Here is a 19,965-nt window from a genome sequence, read left to right as displayed (position 1 = left end):
CTAAGCTAAAAGAAAAATCCTTGAATGCTAGAATGAAATATGACCCTGCTTTTGCTACTTCACCTATCTGTATTTCTGATAAGGATTATGATTTCTCTGTCGATCCCGAGTTAATTACTTTGGTTGAATCTGATCCTTTTTATGGCTATGAATCTGAAACTGTTGTGGCACATCTTACTAAATTAAATGATATAGCCACCCTATTCACTCATGAGGAAAAAATTTGTTACTACTATATCCTTAAGTTATTTCCGTTCTCATTAAAGGGTGATGCTAAAACATGGTTTAATTCTCTTGATCCTGGTTGTGTGCGTAGTCCCCAGGATATGATTTATTACTTCTCTGCTAAATATTTCCCCGCTCATAAGAAACAAGCTGCCTTAAGGGAAATATATAATTTTGTGCAAATTGAAGAAGAGAGTCTCCCACAAGCTTGGGGGAGGCTTCTCCGATTACTTAATGCTTTGCCTGATCATCCTCTCAAGAAAAATGAAATACTTGATATCTTTTATAATGGACTAACCGATGCTTCCAGAGACCACCTCGATAGTTGTGCTGGTTGTGTTTTCAGGGAAAGAACTGTTGATCAAGCTGAATTGCTATTGAATAATATGTTGAGTAATGATAATAATTGGACACTTCCTGAACCAACTCCTAAACCAACTCCGAAGAAAACAGGTATTCTATTTCTCAGTCCTGAAGATACGCAAGAGACAAAGAAATCTATGAAAGAAAAGGGTATTAAAGCTGAAGATGTTAAGAATTTACCACCTATTGAATAAATACATGGTCTTGATAACCCGACACAGGTAGTAAAGGTAAATTCTCTCTATAGATTTGATGAAGGTGATATTCCTCGTTATAAGTCTGCTAGCCAATGCTTAGATGAGTTTGATAATTTTATTGTTAAACAAGAAAACTTCAATGCTTATGTTGGTAGACAATTGAAACGTAATGCTTATATGATTGAACACTTGAGTGATTATATGTCTAGAGTTAAAGGTGAACTTAAACTTATTAGTAAACATGCTTCTATGGTTACCACTCAAGTAGAACAAGTGCTTAAGGCTCAAAATGATTTGCTCAATGAATTAAATAATAAGAAAAATGATAATGTTGTTAGAGTTGTGACTAGAGGGGGTAGAATGACTCAGGAAACTTTGTATCCTAAGGGCCACCCTATGAGAATTAAGCAAGATTCTCAGAGAACTAATGTTGATGCACCTAGTCCTTCTAAAAAGAAGAAAAAGAAAAATGATAGGACTTTGCATGCTTCTAGTGAACCTGTTGTTGACACACCTGAGAATCCCAATGATATTTCTATTTCTGATGCTGAAACACAATCTGGTAATGAACATGAACCTAGTGATAATGTTAATGATGATGTTCATGTTGATGCTCAACCTAGCAATAACAATGATGTAGAGATTGAACCTGCTGTTGATCTTGATAACCCACAATCAAAGAATCAACGCTATTATAAGAGACTTTGTTGCTAGGAAGCACGGTAAAGAGAGAGAACTCTGGGTTCAGAAACCCATGCCTTTTCCTCCTAAACCATCCAAGAAAAAGGATGATGAGGATTTTGAGCGCTTTGCTGAAATGATTAGACCTATCTTTTTGCGTATGCGTTTGACTGATATGCTTAAAATGAATCCTTATGCTAAGTATATGAAAGATATTGTTACAAATAAAAGAAAGATACCGGAAGCTGAAATTTCCACCATGCTTGCTAATTATACTTTTAAGGGTGGAATACCAAAGAAACTTGGAGATCCAGGAGTACCAACTATACCATGCTCCATTAAAAGAAACTATGTTAAAACTGCTTTATGTGATCTTGGAGCCGGTGTTAGTGTTATGCCTCTCTCTTTATATCGTAGACTTGATTTGAATAAGTTGACACCTACTGAAATATCTTTGCAAATGGTCGATAACTCAACTGTTATACCTGTCGGCATTTGTGAGGATGTGCCTGTTGTGGTTGCAAACGTTACTATTTTAGCGGACTTTGTTATTCTTGATATTCCCGAGGACGATAGTATGTCTATTATTCTTGGTAGACCCTTTTTGACTACTGCAGGGGCTGTTATTGATTGCAACAAAGGCAATGTCACTTTTCATGTTAATGGTAATGAGCATACGGTACACTTTCCGAGGAAACAACCTCAATTCCACAGTATCAATTCTATTGGAAAAATTACAACGATTATCATTGGAGGTTTTGAATTTCCTCTTCCTACTGTCAAGAAGAAATATGATATTCTTATTGTTGGGGATGTGCATATCCCCATTGAGGTAACTTAGTGTTATTCGAAAATTCTCCGGTTTCATGCAATTCGCAAAGAGTTTGTTAACAAGACTTGATCAACCTTGTTAGTGATTCCTTTTGATGAGCATGAGATGGATGAAGTTAGAAATCACAACTCTCTGTACCCTCCTTTTACTTTTTGTTATTTAGATTAAATAAAGCAAAAAGAATATTTTCTGTCTGTTTTCTGAATTATCCTTGCAATAAAAAATACCCCGAAAATAAAAGTTCTCCAAATGTCCCGAAAATGAAATATGATTTTTGTAGAATATTTAAGAATTACTGGCACTGGGAACACACCAGGGGGACCCACCATCTGGCCACGAGGGTCCAGGACACGCCCCCCCTGCCTCGTGGACCCCACGTGCACGCCCTCCACTTATTCCTGCACCCACTCACTTTGTCTTCCTCCAGAAAAAATCCTCCCATAGCTCAAACCCGTGTTCTAGCTCATCTTGCTGCCAATTTCAATCTCCTTGCTCAAAGCTTCATTCACAAAACTGTTTTGGGGGATTGTTCTTCCGTATGTGACTCCTCCAATGGTCCAATTAGTTTTTGTTCTAGTGCTTTATTTATTGCAAATGTTTGCTGCTTACGTGACCCTGCTCTTGAGCTTGCATGTCAAATTTATATGGTCCCAAGTAGTTCTAATCCATGATATAGTCTCTAGGCACTTGTGGGAGTAGTTTCTATCAATCTTGTTGAGTTTGGTTCACTTTTATTTTGAGTTACTAAAAATTTCAGAAATTTTTCAGAGGAAGAAATATGTTTAGGAAAATGTACCAAGGTGGTTCCTCAAGGAAGCAAGGTCCAAGGCCCGCGATACGTGAGCCGGACAATGAACTACCAAGGGAAGCTCAAGTGCGGCCTTGTGAATGGTCGTCAGAAAGTTTCATGGTCCAAGCAGGAATTAAGGATGAATTTGACGCGTATGTGCGTAATGCTGAAATCGAGGGCTTCGTGTCAGATAAGTGCCCCCAACATTACTACCTAACTGACTCCTTTGTGAGAAGGTTTAAATTTACATCATCACGCAATTCCCACATGGTCCTGTTTGATCTTTATGATAAATCTTATACCATGGATTTAGAGGATTTTAATACTGCTTGTAAACTCCCACCGTGGGGTAATGCTAGTGAACCTCGCAAATCTGAATATAAAGACTTTCTTGCTAGTATAACTGTGGGGGAATCTAGGGAAATCACGCAAGCTACCATAGGGAGCATTCATTTTCCTGCCATACATTATTTTGCTCTCTTTATAGGTAGATGCATTAACGGCAAGGACGAGGCATGTCACATGTGTGTTCCCGATCTTAGTGTTCTCAAGAGTGCTGTATTAGGAGATAAACAATATAACTTGGGAGCTATTGTTGCACAAGGTTGCATCATAACAGTATTAGCGGAGATTTATTTGGTGGAATTTATGCAACCCGTTTAGCTAATTTTCTTAAGGTACCCATTCGTGAAAATGATATGGAGTTGCCTCCTACTTATCTAGATTTTAATGCTATGGTTCGTCATTAGTTCATTGAGAGGAATGAACAGCCCCTCCAGTACCGACTAATGTTTGACAGACGACTCGCTGTCCATATTGCTCTCCCTGCTCCTACTTTCTTTGACTTTCAGGAAAAGGGGAGATATGTCATCACCAGGGAGGAGGCGAACGCGTACGAGAGGAGGACGAAGGCATCTCGTCTCCAAGCTGCAGCTCTTGAGGCAGTAGCTGCTGCATCTCAGTACGACCCCAGTTACAACTTCGGATATCCGCCAGGCCATCCATGGGCAGAGACCAACTTAGTCCAAAAGCCTAAGCTTGGGGGAGTACGTATTTCTCACCGACATTACATTCATTTTCACACACTCATTCTAGTTGTCGGTGCTCATACTTTTTCATTGTACTACCTATGCTAGTTTATTTTCTTTTCTTGCTTTCTTCTTGTGTGTTTGAAAAACCTTAACAAAAACCAAAAAAATTAGTTGTATCTTTTAGCTAGTTTACTTTCCATGCCTGTAGTAGTAGTAGTAATTAAAAGAAAACCCAAAAAGATTTCTTGTTCTTCTTTTGCTTGTTGGGAGCTTTCCTGTGTAAATAATTTTATTTCCTTTCTTTAGGGGTCGAGAGGAGAAGACCATGATGAAAATGTTGAAGTGTCTCTTATATGCATTATTGTTGATTTAACAAAGAGCCCATATTACCTTGTCTTCTCCTTTGTATTAAATGCTTGCAGATTCCAGCTTAGTCCCAATGCACGTGCACTGTTATTATTATCCACACCATTCGGTCGTGCAAGTGAAAGGCAATAATGACGATATATGATGGACCGATTGAGATGAGAGAAGCTGGTACGAACTCGACCTCTCCTGTTTTTGTAAATATGATTAGTTCATCTTCCTGATTCAGCCTATTATGACTGAAACATGTTTGCAATGAAAATTAGAGATTATCGTTGCTTATGCCATGCTTAATTAGCTAGGAGTTTATAATGGTTTACCTTGCATGCCAACATGCTATTAAAATGGTTGTGATGTGGTATGATAGGGTGGTATCCTCCTTTGAACGATTCGAGTGGCTTGACTTGGCACATGTTCACGCATGTAGTTGAAACAAAATCAACATAGCCTCCACGATATTTATGTTCATGGTGAATTATATCCTACTCATGCTTGCACTCAGTGTTGATTAATTTTAATGCATGTTCATGACTGTTGTCGCTCTCTAGTTGGTCGCTTCCCAGTCTCTTTCTAGCCTTCACTTGTACTAAGCGGGAATACTGCTTGTGCATCCACTTCCATAAACCCCAAAGTTATTCCATATGAGTCCACCATACCTTCCTATATGCGGTATCTACCTGCCGTTCCAAGTAAATTTGTATGTGCCAAACTCTAAACCTTCAAATGAAATTCTGTTTTGTATGCTCGAATAGCTCATGTATCAACTAGGGTTGTCTGTATCTTCCATGCTAGGCGGGTTATTCTCAAGAGGAGTGGACTCCGCTCCTCACTCACGAGAAAATGGCTGGTCACCGGGATGCCCAGTCCCATGCTCAAACCAAATCAAAATAATTGCAAACAAAACTCCCCCAGGATTGTTGTTAGTTGGAGGCACCCGTTGTTTCGGGCAAGCCATGGATTGATGCTTGTTGGTGGTGGGGGAGTATAAACTTTACCATTCTGCTTGGGAACCGCCTATAATGTGTGTAGCATGGAAGATATCGAGATCTCTCGGTTGTTATGTTGACAATGAAAGTATGCCACTCAAAATATTATTTATCTCTATTTCAAAAATCGAGCTCTGGCACCTCTACAAATCCCTGCTTCCCTCTGCGAAGGGCCTATCTATTTACTTTTATGTTGAGTCATCATCCTCTTATTAAAAAGCACCAGTTGGAGAGCACCGCTGTCATTTGCATCCATTACTATTAATTTATATTGAGTATGACTATGACTGGATCTCTTTTACCATGAATTACAATGTTTAGTCAGTCCTTGATCTTCAGAGGTGCTCTGCATTTATGTTTTGCGGTCTCAGAAAGGGCTAGCGAGATACCATCTTGTTATATCATATTATGATTGTTTTGAGAAAGTGTTGTCATCCGAGATTTATTATTATTGCTCGCTAGTTGATTATGCCATTGATATGAGTAAACATGAGACCTAAGTGTTATTGTGAATATGGTTAGTTCATAATCTTTGCTGAAAACTTGAATGCTGGCTTTACATATTTACAACAACAAGAGCAAACAGAGTTTGTAAAAGTTTTTCTTTATCACTTTCAGTTTGTCAACTGAATTGCTTGAGGACAAGCAAAGGTTTAAGCTTGGGGGAGTTGATACGTCTCCATCGTATCTACTTTTCCAAACACTTTTGCCCTTGTTTAGGACTCTAACTTGCATGATTTGAATGGAACTAACCCGGACTGACGCTGTTTTCAGCAGAATTGCCATGGTGTTATTTTTGTGCGGAAATAAAAGTTCCCGGAATGACCTGAAACTTCACAGAGAATATTTTCGGAATTAATAAAAAAATGCTGGCAAAAGAATCAAGACCAGGGGGCCCACACCCTGTCCACGAGGGTGGGGGCGCGCCTGCCTCCCCTGGGCGCGCCCCCTGCCTCGTTGGCCCCCTGGTGCTCCACCGACCTCAACTCCAACTCTATATATTCACGTTCAGGGAGGAAAAAATCAGAGAGAAGGATTCATCGCATTTTACGATACGGAGCCGCCGCCAAGCCCTAATCTCTCTCGGGAGGGCTGATCTGGAGTCCGTTCGGGGCTCCGGAGAGGGGGATCCGTCGCCGTCGTCGTCATCAACCTTCCTCCATCACCAAATTCATGATGCTCACCGCCGTGCGTGAGTAATTCCATCATAGGCTTGCTGGACGGTGATGGGTTGGATGAGATTTATCATGTAATCGAGTTAGTTTTGTTAGGGTTTGATCCCTAGTATCCATTATGTTCTGAGATTGATGTTGTTGTGACTTTGCTGTGCTTAATGCTTGTCACTAGGGCCCGAGTGCCATGATACCAGATCTGAACCTATTATATTTTCATGAATATATGTGAGTTCTTGATCCTATATTGCAAGTCAATAGTCACCTACTATGTGTTATGATCCGGTAAGCCCGAAGTGACAATAATCGGGACCACTCCTGGTGATGACCGTAGTTTGAGGAGTTCATGTATTCACTAAGTGTTAATGCTTTGGACCGGTACTCTATTAAAAGGAGGCCTTAATATCCCTTAGTTTCCAATAGGACCCCGCTACCACGGGAGGGTAGGACAAAATATGTCATGCAAGTTCTTTTCCATAAGCACGTATGACTATATTCGGGATACATGCCTACATTACATTGATGAACTGGAGCTAGTTCTTTGTCACCATAGGTTATAACAGTTGCATGAGGAATCGCATCCGACATAATTATCCATCACTGATCCAATTCTTACGAGCTTTTCACATATTGATCTTTGCTTTGTTACTTTACCGTTGCCACTGTTACAATTACTACAAAACTGCTACTGTTACTTTTGCCACCGTTACCGTTACTTCCATACTACTTTGCTACTAAATACTTTGCTGCAGATATTAAGTTATCCAGGTGTGGTTGAATTGACAACTCAGCTGATAATACTTGAGAATATTCTTTGGCTCCCCTTGTGTCGAATCAATAAATTTGGTTGAATACTCTACCCTCGAAAACGGTTGCGATCCCCTATACTTGTGGGTTATCAGTTCACCACTTCCATTGGTGCCTCTCCGATGATGCGTGAGTAGTTCTTTGTAGACCTTCGGGTCCGTAGTTAGTAGCTAGATGGCTTTCTCTCTCTCGTTGAATTCTCAATACAATGGTCTCTTGGAGCTCCATATGATGTAACTCTTTTGCGGTGTGTTTGTTGGGATCTGATGAACTTGGAGTTTATGATCAGTTATATCTTTTTATATCCAGGAAAGTTATTTGAGTTTCTTTGATCTCTTATATGCATTATCTCTTATAGCCTCGTATTTCTTCTCCGATATTTGGGTTTTGTTTGGCCAACTTGATCTATTTATCTTGCAATGGGAAGAGGTTCCCGGTAGTGGGTTCGATCTTACGGTGCTTGATCCCAGTGACAGAAAGGGAACCGACACGTATGTATCGTTGCTACTAAGGATAAAAAGACGAGATATATATCTACCGCCATATAGATAAACGGATCTTGTCTACATCATGTCATCGTTCTTATTGCATTACTCCGTTTTTCCATGAACTTAATACACTAGATGCATGGTGGATAGCGGTCGATGTGTGGAGTAATAATAGTAGATGCGGGCAGAGTCGGTCTACTAATCTTGGATGTGATGCCTATGTAATGATCATTGCCTGGATATCGTCATAATTATTTGAAGTTCTATCAATTGCCCAACAGTAATTTGTTTACCCACCGTTTGCTATTTTTCTCAAGAGAAGCCACTAGTGAAACCTACGGCCCACGGGTCTTCTTTCTCATATATTTTCCTTGCGATCTACTTTTACTTTGCATTATTATTCAGATCTATTAAACCAAAAAATACAAAAATACCTTGCTGCGTTTTATCTTTATTTATTTTATTTGGCGTTCGATCTATCAATCTACTACAATTTACCTCATGTCTGTTTGCCTATCTTGAGGCGCCGTACCCCGGAAGGGATTGACAACCCCTTTAACACGTCGGGTTGTGAGGTGTTTTTGTTTGTGTGTAGATGCTGCTTACGTTGTGTTGCTTGGTTCTCCTACTGGTTCGATATCTTGGTTTCATAACTGAGGGAAATGCCTATCGTCGATGTGCTACATCATCCCTCCCTCTCCAGGGAAATACCGACGTAGTTCCAGCTACCATCAAGGAAGAATCTCTGGCGCCATTGCCGGGGAGGATCTTCAACATAACCAGGTTCCTAATCACAAATCTCATCTCCGTGCAATTTACATTATTCGCCATTTGCCTCTCATTTTCCTCTCCCCCACTTCACAAAAATTTGCCGTTTTATTCGCCTATCTTTTTCCGTTCGTCATTTTCTTGACGGATCTATTTTTGAGTGCAATCTTGTTGTGTGGTCATCATGACTCAAGAGAACACCAAATTATGTGATTTTTCAAATACCAACAACAATGATTTTATTGGCACTCCGCTTGCTCCTCCCGCCACTAGTGCGGAGACTTGTGATATTAATACTGCTTTGCTGAATCTTGCTATGAAAGACCAATTTTTCAGTACTCCTAATGAGGATGTCGCATCCCATCTTAATACCTTCGTGGAATTATGCGATATGCAAAATAAAAAAGATGTGGACAATGATGTGGTCAAGATGAAATTATTTCCGTTCTCTTTGCATGATTCTGCAAAAAATTGGTTCTCTTCTTTGCCTCGCAATAGTATCTATTCTTGGAACAAGTGCAAAGATGCTTTTTATCACTAAGTATTTTCCTCCCGCAAAAATTATTTCCCTTAGAACCCAGATCATGAATTTCAAGCAACTTGAACATGAGCATGTTGCACAATCTTGGGAAAGGATGAAAATGATGCTAAGGAATTGCCCAACTCATGGGTTAAATCTTTGGATGATCATACAATTTTTATGCGGGGTTGAATTTTGTTTCTCGTAATCTTTTAGATTCCACCGCAGGTGGTACTTTTATGGAAATTACTTTGGGTGAAGCCACCAAATTGGTTGATAATATCATGGCAAATTACTCACAATGGCATACCGAAAGGGCTCCTACTAGTAAAAAGGTTAATTCGGTTGAAGAAATTTCTTCTTTGAGTGACAAAGTGATGCTCTTATGACATTGGTTGCTAGTAAAAGTGCTCCTATTGATTTTAATATATGCCTTTGTCTAAATTGATTCAGCAAAATAGTGATGCCATTGATGTGAATTTTATCTCTAGAAATAATTTCAACAACAATGCTTATAGAGGAAATTTTAATCCTAGGCCTTTTCCTAGTAATTCCTCTAATAATTATGCCAATTCCTATGGAAATCAATCTTATAATAATAACAGGAATACCTCTGATCTTGAGAATAATATTAAAGAATTTATCAACATGCAAAAAGTTTTCAACACTTCCATAGAAGAAAAGTTGAATAAGATTGATGATTTGTCTAGAAGTGTTGATAGAATTGCTCATGACGTGGAAAATCTCAAGATGAAAAATTTTGTGCCTAAAGTAGATGAATCAATTAAATCTCTTTATGTTTCTATGGATGAAAGTAAGAAAAGAACTGCTATGCTTAGAGCTAAAAGAGAATTTTTAGAAAAAACTTTTTCTAGTGATTATTCTTGCAAAAATGATGAAGATCTTAAAATGATTGGTGTTTCTTCTATTGATTCCTTGTTTAGTAAAGTTAAGAATGATGAAAAAGGGACTAGAGAAGAGTCAACTTTAGGTAGAAGGCGTCCCAATATTTCGGAGGGTGAAAATATTGTTGAGAAAATTGATAAAAGTGGGTTTGGAGAGGTCAAAACTTTAGTTAGTGATGCACTCACTATTTTGGATTACAAAGACTTTAATTATGATAGTTGCTCTTTGATTGATTGTATTTCTTTGTTGCAATCCATGCTAAATTCACCCCATGCTTATGAACAAAACAAAGCTTTTACTAAACATATTGTTGATGCCATGATGAAAGCTTTGGAAGAAAAGTTGGAATTAGAAGTATCAATTTGTCGGGGGAACGACACCTATGGGATCACGAGGATCCCTTCTACGGTTGGCGGGCGCGGGGCTGTGCATAGAGCGGGTTTGGGAGATCAACACGGGGGGAAATTATCCAGGTTCGGGCCGCAAGCGATGTGTAATACCCTACTCCCGCTGGTTTGTGTTTATCTTGTGTTCTTGGACTAGCTACAAAGCATGCAGGGTCCAAAAAGTCCGAAACCTTCCTCAGTACGCCTCGGGCCTCCTTTTATAGTCAAAGGGGTTGCCACAGTGGTACACAGGAGGTGGAAAGTATGTACAGTGCACAAGCTTATCGCCTGACATCACAGGACAAAGCGCATTTAATGCGCTACTTAGGTGTCCTCTTGCTTTATCGGGGACGGCAACGAAGCATGTCCCGTCCATCGCCGCTTCGCCTTGCTTCGACACGCGTCCAGGCCAACAAGGCGTGCAGCGCCACACTGGCTGGCTGGCTGCTGAGTTGGTGCGGTGCCAGAGTCTTCACGAAGATCTGCATGCCACCACGCAGGTGCTTGCTGAGTTGGCCTGGAAGCTTCACGTCGTCACGCAGGTGCCTGCTTTGTTGGCGGGCCAACTGCTATGTTGGAACAACGGTGGAGCCTTGGCAGGTGTGGACCTAGCTGCGGCCCCGCAGATGTCCCTGGCAAGGTCTTGCCGGGGGCCAGGCAAGGGTCTTGCCGGGGTCTCGCAGGTGTCCCCAGCAAGGGTCTTGCCGGGGGTCTTGTGGGCGTCCCCGGCAAGGACTCCTTGTCGGGGGTTTCCATCTTCTGGTTCTCATCTAGCCTTGTATGTTCTTGGTCTTCACAAAGATCTGCATGCCACCATGCAGGCGCCTCCCGAGCCTTGGTTCCAATGTCGTTGATGGTGTTGGAACTCTTAGGCTCAAGGGTGGTGGCCTCGCTGGTGTTGGGCAAGTTGCCTCGGCAAGGCTCTTGCCGGGGCTACGTAAGCTGCCCCCGGCAAGGCTCTTGCCGGGGAAATCCCACCTTGTCCCTTTGCTCCTCGCGCCTCTGGCTTGGCGCTGCTCTGGTTGTCTTGTGTCTTCGCTTCCCCTGCCCTGCCAAGCGTGGCCGCTGGTGTGGCTACAACTGCCCGCGCACAAGTAAAGGGGTACAGAAGGCCCCTTCTTTTGTACACCGACAGGAGCCTCCGGGCCTGGGCCACACATAAGCGCAGAGCGTTGTTGGGCCAGGCCCAGAACGGTGCACGGGCATGTGTGGCAGAGTCTTTACTGTGGGAATTCCTTTGCTAGTTGCGCTTCCCCACGACCTGCGTTGAATGCGTGACGTGGGGGTCGTGCGTGGAGCGGTTGCTGCACGCTTGCGTCACATCGTGGTAAATGGTAAAGAGGCAGCCCACATCTTCCCCATAAAAAGGAGAACTGCAGGGGCGCTGCTCATTTACCCTCGGTGCCTTTTCCAATCTCGGAACCATTGTTCCCCTCTTCTTCTTCAAGCTCTTGCCTCTGCTCGCCGCCGCCGCGCCCCCATTACCCTTGACTTTCATTCCCTCTGAGCCGCTATGGCGCCCAAGACAGGCAAGGGCAAGGGAGCGGCCAAGGACGCCGGGGAGAAGGAGGCGCCGGAGAGCGAGTTGGCGGTGCTTCGGACGCAGCACGCCTACTTCCCCTCAACGGTCGATGCGGTCCACCTCAGGGACTACTTCAGGCCCCTGTGGGGGAGGGAGACGACGGGGCACCCTGCCACGTGCATCGTCCCTGCTGATTTCGCCTAAGCCGGCCCAAATCGGTACCCCTTCTTCATCGACTACTTCTCTTGCGGGCTCTGTCCCCCTTTCTCTGATTTCTTCAACGACGTCGTGCACACCTACGGCTTCCATCTTCTGGACCTCACGCCGAATGCCTGGCGTGCATGGCCTTCTTCACCCATCTCTGCGAGGGCTTCGCCGAAGTGCTCCCCAGCACGACGCTCTTCCACCACTACTTCTACCCTCGCATCCAGCCAGGGGGCACCATCTCTGGCTGCATCACCTGGATCCCAAGGTCTCAGGAGAAGGGCACATACCCGGAGGGCGCCCAGAAGGAGTGGTGGGAGGAGTGGTGGAGCCGGTGGTGCTGGATCGAGGAGAAGCATCCACGGGAGTTATGCCGGGTCCGTCGGAGTCCGCCGGTCCGCCGCAAGGACTGGAGCAACCTCGACGCCAACGACAAGAAGCTCTCAGTGGCCACCACTAGGATCCATCGCCTCACCATGGCCGGGCTCACCCTTGAGATGATTGGGGCTGATTTCATCCGCCGCCAAATTGCCCCACTGCATAACAAGGGGAGGCCGGCCTGGGACTACAGGAACACAGCAGACATCATGAGGCTCCGCCCCGGCCTAAAGCACAATTTCACGGTGATGGGGACGCTCATTTTTGCCAGAGGCTCTTCCAGCTCAAGGTGGGTGACGATGGCAGGGCTGAGAGGGCCGGCAAGGCCGTCAAGGCGTCTCTATTTGGGTTGCCGGCGGTGTCGGATTACGGGTTCCGGCAAAACCCTTGAGGTTCGAACACTGGGGTGCGCACAAAGATCTCTCCTCCCTCTAGCTCGCTCGCAGCAAGATCTCACGGCCTAGCTCGACGAACCCAAAGAACAAAGGGACACAAGATTTATACTGGTTCGGGCCACCATTGTGGCGTAATACCCTACTCCAGTGTGGTGTGGTGGATTGCCTCTTGGGCTAAGGATGAACATTACAAGGGAAGAACAACCTCGCGAGGAGAGGTGTTCTTGTGCTCGGTGAGCTTGTGGATGTGAGGATGGAGTGGATCCAATCCCAGATGAGTTTAAGATGCCTCCTATGGTGGTGGCTAGTACTATTTATAGGGGCCCTAGTCCTCTTCCCAAATATTGAGCGGGAAGGGATCCCACAATGGCCAATTTAAAAGGGGACAACTAGTACAAGCTATCCTGACAAAAGTAGTCTACGCCTACCAAAGGCTCTGGTGATGAAGCTGTCTTGGGCTCCATGGTGACCTCCGTCTTGCCGTCCTTCCGGTCTTCGTCTTGTTGCACCGATATGGAAACCTTTGCCTGATCCCTCGAGACTCCTCGCCTGCGCTTGCCCCTTTAGCACCAAAGAGGAAACAAGGACACTGTGCTCGCTGGCGTCCGCCTGGCCTTGGTCGTCATGGCTTACGTCGTAGGAACCTCGCGAGGTTCTCCTTGCCTTGATATCTCCGCCCCTCGCGAGCTAGCCTGGTGAGGCTGCCCCCGAGGAGGTCTTGCGTCGTCCACCTCGCGAGGCTTGGCTCCTCGCGAGGGTCTTCAGTATTTTCTGGTGAAGACGGGTCGTACGGGGCCGCTGGTAGAGCCACGCCGTGGGCCGCAGGCAGGCAAGTCTGGGGACCCCCGTTCCCAGAACGCCGACAGTAGCCCCCGGGTCCAAGGCGCGCTCGGACTTGGCTTCGAGGCGAAGCCAAAGGGCAAGTGCGGAATGCCGCGGGCCCCAACAACCTGCAACCCCGCTTGACGCGTGGCGATTGATTGGACGTGGGCGTCTCCGCTTCCCCACGCTGCCTCGGCAATCGCCCGACTGACAAAAGACTGGGCGGGCAGCGCCTGCCATCATTGCTTCCTTTCGCCTTGCTCGAGATCCCCTTTCTCGCTCCTTGCTTGCGAAATCTCCAGATCTGCCTCAATCCTCTTCCGTTCAGCGACCAATGGCGCCCCGCAAGGTCAAGGCTGCTTCGTCGTCTGCCTGGTACGAGTCGGCTCTGGACGCGCCCAATGTCTCGGAGAAGAACCTCGCCGCCACGCGCCTGCTGGCGGCAGGGGAGAGCAACGAGAAGGGGAAGACCGAGCTCCGGGCCGGCTCCGCCGAGCCGGAGGCTCAGGGGAGCACCTTCTACCCCTTCTTCATGAGCAGCGTTGTCGCGGGCCTGGTTCCCCCCTTCTCCGACTTCTTCTATGCCATCCTCCGCCATTACAGGTTGCAGGCCCTTCACCTCCATCCCAACTCTGTTCTTCTCTTGTCGATCTTCGCCTTCTACTGTGAGGCATATGTCTAGGTGATGCCATCCGTAGCTCTGCTGCACCACTCCTTCTTCCTCCGAATCAACGACGGTCACACCTTTGGGTGCGCCAACTTCGTCGCGGCCGGCAAGGCCAACGCGATCTCAAAGGCCGGAAAGAAGGCCGATGGCTTTAGGAGCAAGTGGGTCATGATGGACGCCAAGTCTGTCCATCCACGGTTGAGGCTGCCGACGGAGATGCCCCAGTCAGACGAGGGGTGGTCTCTTGCGAAGCTCAGTGACGACTGGGCGCAGTTGGTGCTGGAGAAGATGGTCGCCGACCCTGAAGCCGGGCAACGCGAAGGCGGTGAAGCTGACAGGGGCCATGTTCCTAAGGGAGTTCTTGACGCTACGCATGGCTCCTCTCCAAGCGCGCTTGCGCCCCTTGTGGACGCTTGAGTGCGTGGAGGACAAGCTCCGCTTGAGTCCGGCAGCCTTACCTGAGGAAGAGCTGGCCGTGGCTCTCCGCCTCCTGGTTGGAGATGATCAGGAGTACCCGCCGAGTGCCTTCGTTCCTTTGCTCCTTCACGAGGACGGGGCGCAGGTCGCAGCCGCCATGCCCACCTTTGACGGGCGCGGGCTGGTGCCCCCAGCGCCCTTCGGGGCCCCAGTGGTAATGGCGCCGGTGGACGTATCTTCCGACGAGTCCCGCGAGGGGTGGAGGTGGAGGAAGATGAAGAGCGTGACTCGGAGGCGGCCCGCGAGGGGACAGGAGAAACATACTCCCCCCATGCAAGGCCGACATACTCCGCTCCCTGCCTGACGATGATGATGTCGGCGCTCGCCTGGAGAGGAAAAAACCGCCCGCAACCGGGGCCGCTACGGAGTCTAGGGCCAGCCCCCACAAGGGGTTGCCGACCGTGGTTCCGACGAGGGGCAGGTCGGCGCTGATCTCCCGAGATGATGCTTCCGCTCCGACACCGCCTGGGGCTGCTTCCGGCCCATCCGCTGCCCCTTCTTCTGCTCCTGGAGCCCGCGCGCCCACGCCTCAGGCCGCGAGGCTCTCAGGCTTCAAGCTTAACAAGCGGAGGGACTACACCGCGGTGGACCAGTAAGTGCTCTTGCCTCGCCTTGTTCTTGCTTATGCTGCTGATCCTTGACGCCGCTCTGTTGTGCAATTAGGCTGACGCCTGCGGTGAAGAAGAGGAAGGAGGAAGCGGTGGTGCTGCTCGGGACCAATCTGCCTACTGCGGCTACGTCTCCCTCCGTGGAGAAGGGCAGCGTCGGCGCTCACGCCTCTCCAGCTCGATCGTCCTCGCGAGGCCTGGGGGAGCATCCTCAGGAGGAGTCAGCCCCGTGGCCGGCTCGGTTACTGGGGTCCCCAGCACTCAGGAGCCCCCAGTCTCGCAGGCTATGGTGACGATGTTGCCTCCTCCTCCTACGCCGCACCGCTGGTTCCAGATCCTTCTGCCTCCCCTGACGTCTTGGAGCGCGCTCTTTCTGAGATGATCTGACTGTGAGAAGATTTTCAGGGCGCCGACCCCCACCTGGTAGACGGGTGCTTGGAGCTGGTCTCCGGCTGGCTTCACTCAGACATGTCCGTCCGGGCGGCGCTGAGCCAGGCCGTGCCGACCTCCGAGAAGGACAAGCAGGCCGCCGCACAAGTCGCGGCTGCTCGTGAGGTGGTGCTGAAGAATGTCGAGGCCGCCCAGGATCGCTGCCGGGTGCTGGAGGCCGAACTGAAGACTCTGCATAACGAGCGTGCAGAAGAAGCTCCTGGCCGCAAGGCGGAGGAGGAGAAGATGAAGGCCCGCGGGGACGCCGTCAGGGGTCGCGACACCGAGCTGGAGCAGTTGGGGAAGGCGCAGGCCGCAGAGCGCGGCCGGCTGGAGAAGCTGAAGCAGGAGGTGGAAACGGGGAAAGCCGAGCTTGACGCCAAGATGAAGGTTCTGGCTGAGGACCGTGAGGCCTTCAAGCTCCTCAAGGAAAGCTCCCGCGTGGCACTGCGGGCACTTTACGAGAAGGGCTTGGAGGAGCCGCTGGCTGCCAGCAACAAGGGCCCTGCCCAGCTGCTTCCTTATCTGGTCGAGGCGCTCGAAGAAGTCGTGATCGGTATCGGCCCCATGGCAGAGGGAGAAGCCCGCGTTCTTTCCTCGGCCGCGTTGACGCGCGTCTTCAGCCACCTCCACCTTCGCGATCCCGCCGCCTGCCTTGACGAGCTGCTAGAGCCTGTGGACGACGAGCATTGCGCGACCGCTGCCGCTGCCCTGAAGGGTCAGGTGGAGGTCCTGCTGAAGAAGTTCCGCGCCTTTGCTCCCGCGCCTTCGACCAGTGGTGCAGCTGATCCTGCAACCCCGGCTGGTGGTACGGGTGAAGGCGACGCCGCCGAGGAAGAAGCATCCCTTGGGGGCGATGGGGGTGTCCAGGGATGACCTGCCGACAGCTCCTTTCCTGTTTAACTCCTGCAACATGCACCATGCCTCGTGGAGGCGTTTAAACTTGCGTTTGGTATTGGGAGAACAATATGTCTTGTAATATTTGTTTAAGATTTCGCGATTTCCTTCCCATTTGCTTTACGTTCTACGTCGGCAGAGCCCCACCCCGCGCATACCTCATCCGCCGTTGGGTCGTCCGGATCACCAGGACGAGACCAAGGAGTGATGGGCTACGTGGCCAGTTAGGCTCCTGAGTCGCGATGCTCAGGAGTCCCCCTTGACGTGCAAACAGGTTATGGAAAGGAGATGCAGGAATAGGTCCAGTGTTCTACGTCGGCAGGGCCCGGCCCCGCGCATACCTCAACCACCGTTGGGTCGTCCGGATCACCAGGACGAGGCCAAGGAGTGAGGGGCTATGTGGCCAGTTAGGCTCCTGAGTCGCGATGCTCAGGAGTCCCCCTTGACGCTCAAACGACCTTCGTACCTTTTCCCTCGCCGATGCTCGGCTCGGGAGGGGCGCACGACGTCTGGGTCCGAGGGACCTGGCAGGGTGGCGTATGCTTGGGCGTGACCCGAGCGCAGCCCCCGTGCCCAGCCCCCTCACGTGACTCTCCCGAGGGGATGTGTTGCGATGAGGCCAGACACTGAGCTCAAGGGCTCCCTGAGGTTGATACGGCCATGGGGCCGCCCTCAGTTGTTTATCACCAGCGCGAAGCATAGCGCTTCCGCACTTGCACGGGCATAGCCGCTCCTCGGTAGTGTCGACGGCCAGCGCGGAGCATGGTGCTTCCACTGGTGCCTGGGAGGGGACTCCCTACTGCGGAGATCCCCCGGGGCATGTACAGCCCCGCCCTGACACGTGGCTTGCACGGCAGGGCTAGACGAGGTGTGTCTGGGCATTCGTGAGCCAGCGCGGGACTCACGAGGCCCTACCTCAAGGCGGGTTGCGCCTGGTCTTGGTTCTTGTTGACTGTGATGGTCCTGCGAGATGGTTAGACAATCTGTGCCGAATGAATCTCCTGAGGTTATCACATGAGAAGGCCAAGCACCAACGACCCTAGGAGGTGACGTGAACGGGGCCGGCCCGCCAGACAGAGCTCCGCCGTTGGATTTATCGACGCTGCAGGGACTGGCTCGAGCACAGACGCCGTGCCTAGCCTTCTTATGTGAAGGATCCTGAAGAAAGACAATCGGCGCGCGGCCCCCATGGTGGGTGACAATCAAGCAGGTGATGACCATAGATAAATTGCGCATGGAAAGAAAACTAGCTTAGGTAAATGCAGGAACGATACATGCCACTGGGTCGGACCCGAGCGGCTTGGGGATGATGCAGCCCGAGGGGCGCCCCCAGCAGAGTAGGCTAAAGATGCAAAAGGATACATGCCGCAGGGACGGACCCATGCGGCCTGGGAATGATGCAGCCCAAAGGCCGCTCCTAGCTAAATAAACTTGGAAAATGTCACCTGGTTCCGTTCTCGAAGGGGTGTTGGGGTAGGTGAAGACACATGGTGAAGGGGTTGCTCCTCACGAGCCGCCGGTGCCCTGAGCCTCGAGAGGCTCTGGGGGTCCAGGCGGTTCCTTGAGGACCGTCTCCATCTCCTCCAGGACTGCGTGATGCCTGGCCTCCTGAGCCGCCAGGACGCTCCGCAGGTTGCGCTGTAAGGCAGATACCATGCTCGGCAGGCCGAATGGCATGCGAACGTAGCTGTGAGGCGGGCCCTCGCAACATCCCATGCGTGAAGGCCAGAAGAGCTCCTGAGATGCGGCCCTGTTGAGCCCTGGGATGTCGATGCAGGCGCGCAGCCCGCCATCCTCGCCTGGATGGGGAGCTGCGCCAGGTGGGCGGCGGTCGCCGCGCATGGCTCTTGCTTCTTGAAGCTCTTGGGTAGTCTGGGTGATGAACTCTTGAGCGCCAGGTGCTGCTCGCCTGGTGCCCTCCTGAGGGAAACGTGCCGCAAAGCACGCCTCCATGTGGTGCCCGAGCGCCTCCCTCGTGATGTTGGCTAGGTCTGAGGCCCTCCAGAAGAGAGCCCCCGAGCCCTGCCCAAGGAGGGCGCCGGGCACGCCTTCCTATGCGCGGGAGGGGGGCGCCCCATCTGAGGGCGCAGGTCTTGAGGTGGTGTTGTTGGTGACGCCGCTCTCCTGAAGCCCTGTACGGAGCAGCTGCTTCTTCTTCTTGGGGGTGGCCTCAGGAGGGTACAGGATTCCTTCGTTGTCGGGGTCCTCGATTGCCGCAGCCTAGAAGGCGCGCTCAAGGGAGCACACTGCATCCTTCTCCTCACAGGCGATTGTGATGACACCAACAGTTCCTGGCATCTTGAGGACGTTGTAGCCGTGGTGGGTCACTGCCATGAACTTGGCCAACGCTGGGTACCCGAGGATTGCATTGTATGGCAGACAAATGTGGGCGACGTCAAAGTCAATGAGCTCGGTGTGGTAGTTGTCGCGCCCACCGGAGGTGACAGGGAGGCGGACCTGCCCGATTGGGGTGGTGGGACCATCGGTCACTACTGAGAAGGGCTTGGTCGGTTGCAGCTCATCATGGGGTACTTGAAGGCGATCGAACATGTCGACGGATAGGACAGTAAGGCCCGCACCACCATCGATGAGGGTCTTGGTGACTTGGACGTTGCTGATGACAAGCGAGCAGAGCATTGGGAGAGCACCGGCGGCTGCGGCGCACTTGAGCTGGTCCACCAAGCTGAAAGTGATGGCGTACTTGGACCACCTGAGCGGGCGTGTGGCCTCGAGCTTGGGAAGAGCCGCGTTCACCTCACGAGCAAACTGCTTGAAGATACGCTGAGATGCTGGGGCCTGAGCTCCGCCCAAGATGCAGGCGACAGCGCACGGTTCCTGCAAGCCCCCAGCTCCTTCGTCCTGATGGTGGTCGTCGTTCCTTCTGGGTGGTGGCGATAGCGGAGGAAGGCCAGCGTTTCCCTGAGGGAGGTCCTCGTGAGGCTGATCCCTCCTGGCTTCCTCACGAGGCTGATCTTGCCAGCGGTCCCCGCGAGGCCGGTCGCGCACTCCTGGCGTGGGCCGCGATCGTCCCAGCGACCTCCGCCTCGT

The sequence above is a fragment of the Triticum aestivum genome, chromosome 7D (assembly GCF_018294505.1).
Source record: "Triticum aestivum cultivar Chinese Spring chromosome 7D, IWGSC CS RefSeq v2.1, whole genome shotgun sequence".
Lineage (NCBI taxonomy): Eukaryota > Viridiplantae > Streptophyta > Magnoliopsida > Poales > Poaceae > Triticum > Triticum aestivum.
This window is presented reverse-complemented; position numbering follows the sequence as displayed.